This window comes from Callorhinus ursinus, unplaced genomic scaffold, assembly GCF_003265705.2.
Source record: "Callorhinus ursinus isolate GAN/ISIS: 27379988/994484 unplaced genomic scaffold, GSC_fseal_2.0 scaffold3, whole genome shotgun sequence".
NCBI classification, from domain to species: Eukaryota; Metazoa; Chordata; class Mammalia; order Carnivora; family Otariidae; genus Callorhinus; species Callorhinus ursinus.
The window spans coordinates 71116964-71125443 of record NW_027397065.1 but is presented as its reverse complement, the minus strand read 5'-3'; the positions used below and the strand labels follow the sequence as shown (position 1 = coordinate 71125443).

Here is an 8480-nt window from a genome sequence, read left to right as displayed (position 1 = left end):
ATTGATACTTTTGCTTCTATAGAATTGCAAAAGAATTTGTGATAGTTTGGGAACTACCAAAATCATTGCAGTGATTTTTTTTCTGACCTAAGAAGTGTATTTAAGAAATCAGTTTTGCATAAATCTTCTGAACCCAGAAAGCATTTTTTTTTTTTTGGAAAGAGGGGGAATTTCCTGTAATCCTATGGTCCCTAAACTTAAATGCTGACCAAAAACCTGAGGTGGTTCTTTAAATTACCAGTATCAGGATCAAATTCCAGACATTCAGAGGAAGGAAACCTGGATGTAGGGCCTAGAATCTTCCACCTTTACATCATCACAGATGATTGTGATGCAGTCTATCCAATTGAGCCTATTTTGAGAAACTGGATTCTAAATTTACTGTAGTTCTTAGGACAAATTTTGAAGGCCACATTTCCCCTTAGTTTTTTTTTTTATGTTATGTTAATCACCATACATGACATCATTAGTTTTTGATGTAGTGTTCCATGATCCATTGTTTGCGTATAACACCCAGTGCTCCATTCAATACGTGCCCTCCTTAATACCCATCACCAGGCTAACCCATCCCCCCACCCCCCTCCCCTCTAGAACCCTCAGTTTGTTTCTCAGAGTCCATAGTCTCTCATGGTTTGTCTCCCTTAGTTTTTGAAGAAACAAATTTAACAACTTCAAAAGTTCTTCTAAATTTAAAAAAAAGGTAACTATATGGAAAGAGGATACATTAATCACCTTAACCATAGTAATCTTTTTACTATGTAGATGTATAGTAAAGCGTCATGCTGTACATCTTAAATATATACAATTTTTATAAAAAAAATGAAATTAACAAAATAACATATTTTTAAAAATTTATTCTTTAATTAGAAACCTTGGATTAAAAAGTCATATCAGGACTCAAGCAAAGGCAGAGACCCATAAACACCTGATTTTTTCTTCTCAGGCTGGAACAGAGTTTCAACCAGGCAAGATTCACTGCAGGTCTAGCTACAGACTCTTCTGCATTCCTGGTTGCAAACTAATTTTACTTCATCAAGGGGCCTAACTGGAGGGCATTTGAGTCTCAGAATATAAAGAATACACTTACATTGATGTAAGTTTTTAAATAATGCTGAGATACTTCTAACTTAAAAGTTTACTCAGTTCATTTATATACATTACAGAATTTAGACAATTTACTTATAATAATTAAGTGAGACCATCATGATTATCAAACTGAAAAGAGTGGGCACAATTACTCTTTTTTGAATGGAGTATTTCTAAAAAGATTGGTGACCAAGGTTAACTGAGTAGGATTTCTTTAATAGTAAGGCTTGCCTGGACACCCCCATCCCTACTTTCAGTTGTCCCAACAGGTACAGGATATTTTGTATCTCATCTCCCCAGTGGAGTACTCCTGATTTAAAATATAAAAATGATACTTTACAGATTTTCTTCCTTAACATGCTGCCCAATGAGTAAGCAGTGTGTTTTCAGGTAAAGAGCCTGAAGGAAAACCCCAACTTCCACTTATAATTGGTCTTAAATAACATGCTTACCTCTGAGCTCCATTTATCTCATAACAAAAATAGTGATACCTTTTACCTGAAAAGAAGTACTACAGATGAATTTGTGAAAAAAAAACACAGATGCATGCTATTCTGTTGTGTGTGTGTGTGTGTGTGTATATATATATATATACACAAAAATATACATATGTCTATGCATATAAATAATATATATACTTATAAATAAGTAATAAAATTTGGGAAAATATATTACATGGTAATTTTTTTAAAGATTTATTTATTTATTTTAGAAAGAAAGAGGGCATGAGCAAGTGGGGAAGGGGAGGGAGGAAGGGAGAGAATCCTAAAGCAGACATCCCACAGGAGGCTCTATCCCAAGACCCTGAGGTAATGACTTGAGCAGAAAACAAAAGAGAGTCTGCTGCTTAACCTACTGCACCAACCAAGTGCCCCTGCATGGTAAATTGTAAGCAATCAGTAAATGTTAACTCCTTATCCCTTGAAAAAAGCCAAAAAATTCCGTGGGCTAATACAAATTCTCTAAGGTATAAAGTGGTAAAATGAATTAGACATGTTGACATGTTCCAGGAAAAAAGATGGTAATGCAAACCTATCAACCTATCAGGATTCTTCAAAACTATCAGTGTCATAAGAGACACAAATAATAGAGAGTGTACATAACATCAAAAGAGACTCAAGTCACATGATAACTAAATGCAATGCTTGAATTTTTATTGGGTCCTGGATTGAAAAGGTAAATGAATGAAAATAAAACATCTAAAAAATATATGAGCAAATTTGAAAAGGGACTATATATTAGATTATAGATATATATATTTTAAGATTTCAGTTTATTCTGCGAATATTCTCGCTGTTCTGATTTTGTAATAATCAGGGCAGGCTAAACATTCGCTATATTAAGACCATGCATGTGTCCCCAGACCTAGTTCTTTCCCTAGGTCTGGTTTTAACAATGCCGGTGATAAACCAAGTCTGATTATATGATGTATCATATCTGGGAAGTGCCTGTGACTCAGTATCCGATTATCCTTGAGAAATGACCTCAAAGCTAGTGTCACAACCTTTGAAGATAGCCATTGCTAATTTGATGATTACCAGTTGCAATTAAATGAATTGTAAAAAAAAAAAAAAAAAAAAGATTTCAATTTATTTATTTTTTTGAGAGAGAATGCATGCACGAGGGGGGAGAGGTAGAGGGGGAGGGAAAGAAGCTCAAGCTGACTCCCTGATGAGCACGTAGCCCCATGCAGACTTCACAGGGTTTGATCTCAGGACCCTGAGATCATGACCTGAGCCAAAATCAAGCTTAACTGACTGAGCCACCTAGGCACCTCAAGATTATATTATTGACATTATTAAGTCTCTGGTGCAGTAATTGTATTATGATTATATGGTATATTCTTCAGAGATGCATTCTAAAGTATGTAAAGTGACAGGATGTCTGCAAATGTCAAATGGTTAATAAAGGGAAAGAGAGCAAGAAGAATTTCAATAAAGTAAAAGGTATACTCTCATACTACTTCTCAGACAGAAACATGGCCCAATGCTAAACTAAGAAAGCACTTTAATCAAAAGTAAAATATAAGTTGGTTTAAATATTAGAGAATTATCCTAACGGTGTTAACTATTTATGTAAATTGAAGGAATTGTGAACATAAGAGCTGATTTTCAGTACTTTAATTTGGCTTTCTAAACTAAAACCTACAAAAGAAATAGTAAAAAATAAATGTCTGCTATTTTCAATTACTATTTTTAAAATTCAGTTACAAAAAGAGTTGACATCATTTTAAGTTATGAAAATACAGAATGTGTCACTGATTGCCAGTTGTTGTTCAGATCCAGTCTTAGTCAGATTTATCTCAAGAGAAAGATTATGATATTATCAAAGTTGGATGTCTTTCCAAACACTGTTTTTCACTAATTATTTTTGGAATTTCAGGGAGTCAGAACATTTGAATTGACTTATAAAGGGATTAAGAATGAGGTGGAAACATCTGCTCTTGTCACGTTGTTATTTTTCATGAGCATCAATTCTATACAGAACATTTTTTTGTTTTTATTTCAAAAGAATTAGTACTCCAGCAAATTAAAATAAGTTCATTAATAATTTACAGATAATGCTGTCAATGTGGCAGTACTAATTGTATGATGATGTAGAAGTCTAGAATGGTGGTAAGAAAGCAACTCTGCCTTCCCCCCAAAAAAATTGACCAAAAAAAAGTAGGTATAATCATACAAGATGATTGTGTTTCCCTTTTAAAATGAAAGCTGCATCCAAGTACAAAATCTCCTTACTTTTCTCGAGACAAAGTTTATGGAGTGATTCTGAGCCACTCGATTGATAATTAGCTTCCATTTTTATGTGTACTATTTTAGAAATAATCAGTTTCCATGTTCTGATGATTCAAACTTGGATTTTTTTTTTTTAAATCACCAATAGAATGATGTGGGGAATGTGATGTTTGGAAGGAGAGACCCTGAGTCAGGCAGCTAAGGTTCCAACTCCATCTCATTTCAAAACCGTGACCTTGAGCAAATTACTTAGTTTCTCTGTTTCTCATTTTACCCATGTGTAGAGAATGAAATAATAATAGACCACATTATATAGAGCTATTGTGAACATTTAATTAATGAATATACATAAAGTCTAATGAAAGCAATGCAAATGTTTACTTATGAAACACTCACATTTCAAGTCTCTTACTTGCATCTGGGCGTTTGAGATCTTATTCTTCCATTCTTCCCCTCTCTCTCTTTCTCTCTGTCTTTCTCTTTCTAGAAATAGATATCTTTCTCTTTTCTGTAAAGTTTCTTCTCATCTTACCCACATCTGTAATTATTTTTAGGTTTATTTTTCTATCCTAAATCTGAGTATGTAACTGTCAAATAAACAATCAGTTTGAATTCGAGAAAGGAGAGAATTAAAGAGACTATAGCAATAAGAAGAATGCTCTGACCACAGATCTGCAGTTACAAATCAAAGCAAAGAAAGACTTTTTTTTTTTTTTTTCTAATAAAGAGGGCTGGTAGCCTTGTGAGGGGCTAGCAGGAACTTTGTAAGAGAACTTGATAGTAGGTGGGAGTGGAACAGATGGTATTATGAGGGATGTTGAACAGGATTTCTTTCCCCTGGAGTCAGTCTGTTTTCAGGATGAGCTGTAAGGGGAAGATGTTCTGCATCTTAGTTCTTTCTTAAGCTTAGGGGCAAATCTAAAAGGAGAAAAATTCATAGGATCTGAAGAGAAACCAGACAATGAAGGGCAAATCTAAATCCAAAGTATATGTCATCCAGAATAAAACTTGATTAAATTTTAGTCAAGCCAAGTCAATGGGTAGGTAATGGGCAGTTCAGAGCACTTGATGGTCACCTATCTCTCCTCTTCTAGCCATTGACCAGTAAGTCTCTACTTCAGAATGAAAAGTATGGAGATACTGAAAACTATTGTTTATTTTTCCAGAGAAAAATAGGGAGAATGAAATCCACTACAGAAGAGGCAAAGAATCAGAGATAAACTTTTGTCAAATAATAAAGATTGCTTACTTGATTCGAAGGCCCTCAACAACAATATGTCTTCAGAATTTGAAAATGAAAATAACAAATGCCAACATAATACCATCTATAATATATATTTTTCAAATTGCAGTTTGTACTGCAATGTGCTGATAAAAGTTATTTTTTCTAGCACAACTTGTATCTTTGAACAAGAAAATGAACAATAATGCATTCAGTTAGATGACAGCTAAAATCACTTTTCCCAAAAGAGTAATTAATTTACATTTATGGAGATGTTTCTTTTTGATTGTTAATATAGCAAATATATTTAATGTTTGCCAGTTCATTTAATTTTTGTCATATCCAACATTTCTTTCAGTTAAAGCAAAAATTTTGTCTGTCATATTTTAACAGCTATGGCTTTTATGTTAGTGAAACAAATTTAATTATAATTAATATATAAATGTACATAATCATAGTTACACACATATAAATAGGCTTTAAAATTTGTAATTACATAATATATGTTATAAAAGGGAAAATAATTAATGGGAAAGCAAAAATCATTTGCTCAATGATGCTGTGGAAATTCCCTCTTTGGCAAAAATTAAAATAAAAATAATGTGACAAACACATACCTATTCAAGCAAAGAAAACTCATTTGAATAAAAAATGTTAACACTTTTGTATCTGAGTTTATGGAATTAAGGCTGATTTCTATTAGCTTTTTTTGAAGGTTTATTCAGTAAGTTTTTCTTTTATTATAAAAAAGAAACAAAAGTATAATTCATTAATTTTGTGATCAAGCCACAAATCACCTTTAATTATATGGAATTCTGATATTTCTTTGTTTTAGTCAATTATATCAACATTAGGACATTTATGGTTAGAAAACTCTAACATAGGTAGTAGATGATAGAAGATAGATAAGTAGAATGGTGATAGAGATAGAAAAAGTTTCTATGTTAAACAAGAACCAAACCACCAATATTTTGCACTGCATCCTCAGTCTACACTTCTTTTCTCATTCAATTCCTATAATAGTTCTATAAAATAGGCGTAATTTCCCCCATGTAATGGATACAGAGATTTAGTGACATGTCCAAATTCAAATATCTAATAAGTGGGATCTTACAACTTCCTGACAACTAAATCTGATAGTTGAACCCACTTATTTTTTTTATTTTTAGTTCTCAACTGGAATAAACAATGATTATAAAAATCACCTTGTGTACTTATTTAAAATATGTATCTCTGACTTCCACTCCATATGTTCTGAATCAAAACCCCTAGAAAAGATCATGGAAAATTATTTAATCATGTACCTTAGGTATGTATTAGTCAGTGTTCTCCAGAAAAACAGAATCAGTAGGAGATATCTATAGACAGAAGATGATAGATGATATATAATAGATAGATAGATAATTATGAGAAATAGGCTTATACAATAATGAACAGCCAAGAAGTCTCACATTCTGCTGTCTAGAAGGAAAGCTGAGATCAAGAGAAGTCAGTGGTGTAATTCAGTCCAGGTCTAAAGGCCTGAGATATAGGGAGCCAACCATGTAAATCACATTTTGAAAGCAGGAAAAGACTGATGTCCTAGCTTGATCAGTTAGGCAGAATAAAGAATAAATTCTCTCTTCTTCCACCTTTTATTCTATTCAGGCCCTCAGTGGATTTGATGATGCCTATCCTTAGCAGGAGAGGTAATCTGAGTCCACCAAATTCACATGAAAATCTGATCTAGAAATACCTTCATAGACACACCCAAAATAATGTTTAGCAAAATAACTGGGCACTGTAACCTGCTCAAGTTGACACATAAAAGTAACCATCACAAGTTTACTTCTATTCAACTTGGTGCTGACACACACACCTCCTTCAATTATACTTAATTTCCAAATAAAGACAACCATGTCATAATTCTGTCTATCATGATATAACTATCCTACATACTGAAAAAGTACTAATCCCTTACCCAGAAAAGAAGGAAAAGTGCTTGTGTAAGTTTCACTTTTCTCTTCGATATACCATAACTTGAATATTATAATGTAAAATTAAATATATTAAAAACTGGGGGTGCCTGGGCGGCTCAGTCGGTTAAGCGGCTGACTCTTGGTTTCAGTTCAGGTCATGATCTCAGGGTCCTGGAATCATGCCCCACATCAGGCTCCACGCTCAGAAGGCGGTCTGCTTGTGGTCTTTCTCTCCCTCTGTTCTTCTTCCCACTTGTTCTCTCTCTCTCCCTCTCAAATAAATAAATAAATAAATCTTTAAAAGAATATTAAAAACTGTAATATAAATTCAGCACTTCTAATGTTATATGATAGGGGAATAAGAGAGGAAAGAAAAAGATATTTGTTTCATACACACAAACATCACACAAATATATTCATAACAAACTAAGGAGGAATAACTCATAATAATTAGAGCCCTTATTTCTGTAATTGGTCATGTGGTTGTAGCTGGTATTTATAACTACTTTCTTTCACTGTCTGATCTATATTCCCTTTGCCTTCAGCAAACACCTCAGCTGGTCATGGTTCTTTATCTGCTGGGGTGACCCAAACCTTCATTCCTGAAGGGTTTGAGCCATTTGTAACCTTGTCTGGATTGGGTCATTGTAGTTTTTCATTGTCCTTAATCAGAGAACATGATATCACAAGCATGATAATACTAAAAGATTTTCTAAGGGATCTCCTCCTATATTGCAGGCATACTCTTCCTTACCTCTATTTTGCAGTAGTAGTCCAATTTCCCCTTGGTAGTCAAGACCAATTACCCAAACAGCACAGTCACTCCCTTCTTTGCATTGTGACTCAGTAACATGAGGAATCCAAAATGTCCCAGTGGCAGTCTCAGTTCTCAGTTCAATGAGATCACTGTTGTGCCTCCTGGAGGAATCATTTGTTCCTCTGGAACTAAGACCTCCAGGCAAGGAGAGCAAGGAGCAAAAATTTTGCTAGTGGATCATAAATGTTAATATTGAATAATGCCACTCACATTTCCACCCCTTGACTCCTGGCCCTGTGAAGCTTGGCTATATGATAGAGCATCATATATTAGATGCTGATTCAGAGCACACGCAGCTTTCTAGATAACCCTGTCCCAGGCCTACAAGGTATTATCACCTAGATATTACTGTAACTGCATATTCAAAAAGCCACCATTCTATCCACCATTCTATCAAGCCAACTGTTTCAGGATGATGTGGAACATAGTATGGCCAGTGAATCCCATGAGCATGGACCCATTGTCACACTTCTTTTGCTGTGAAATGAGTTCCTTGTTCAGAAGCAATACTATGTAGAATTCTATGAAAGTGGGTAAGGCATTCTTTAAGTTTTAGCTACAGGTGCTTTGGCAGAACCATGTGTGCAGGCAGGGCAAATCCACATTCTAGGAAGAACAAAATGCTGTCTTTCCATGATGGGAGTATTGCAATGTAATCAAAT

The 8480-nt window shown here is 34.2% G+C and overlaps 1 non-coding gene across 1 annotated transcript; it reads left to right on the top strand.

Moving 5' to 3' along the window:
* The first annotated feature begins 2364 nt into the window (after positions 1 to 2364).
* LOC112820505 (small nucleolar RNA SNORA72) lies at positions 2365 to 2496 on the top strand. The gene has a single exon (XR_003207169.1). It is a non-coding gene; the product is annotated as a small nucleolar RNA SNORA72 (small nucleolar RNA).
* The last annotated feature ends 5984 nt before the right edge of the window (positions 2497 to 8480 follow it).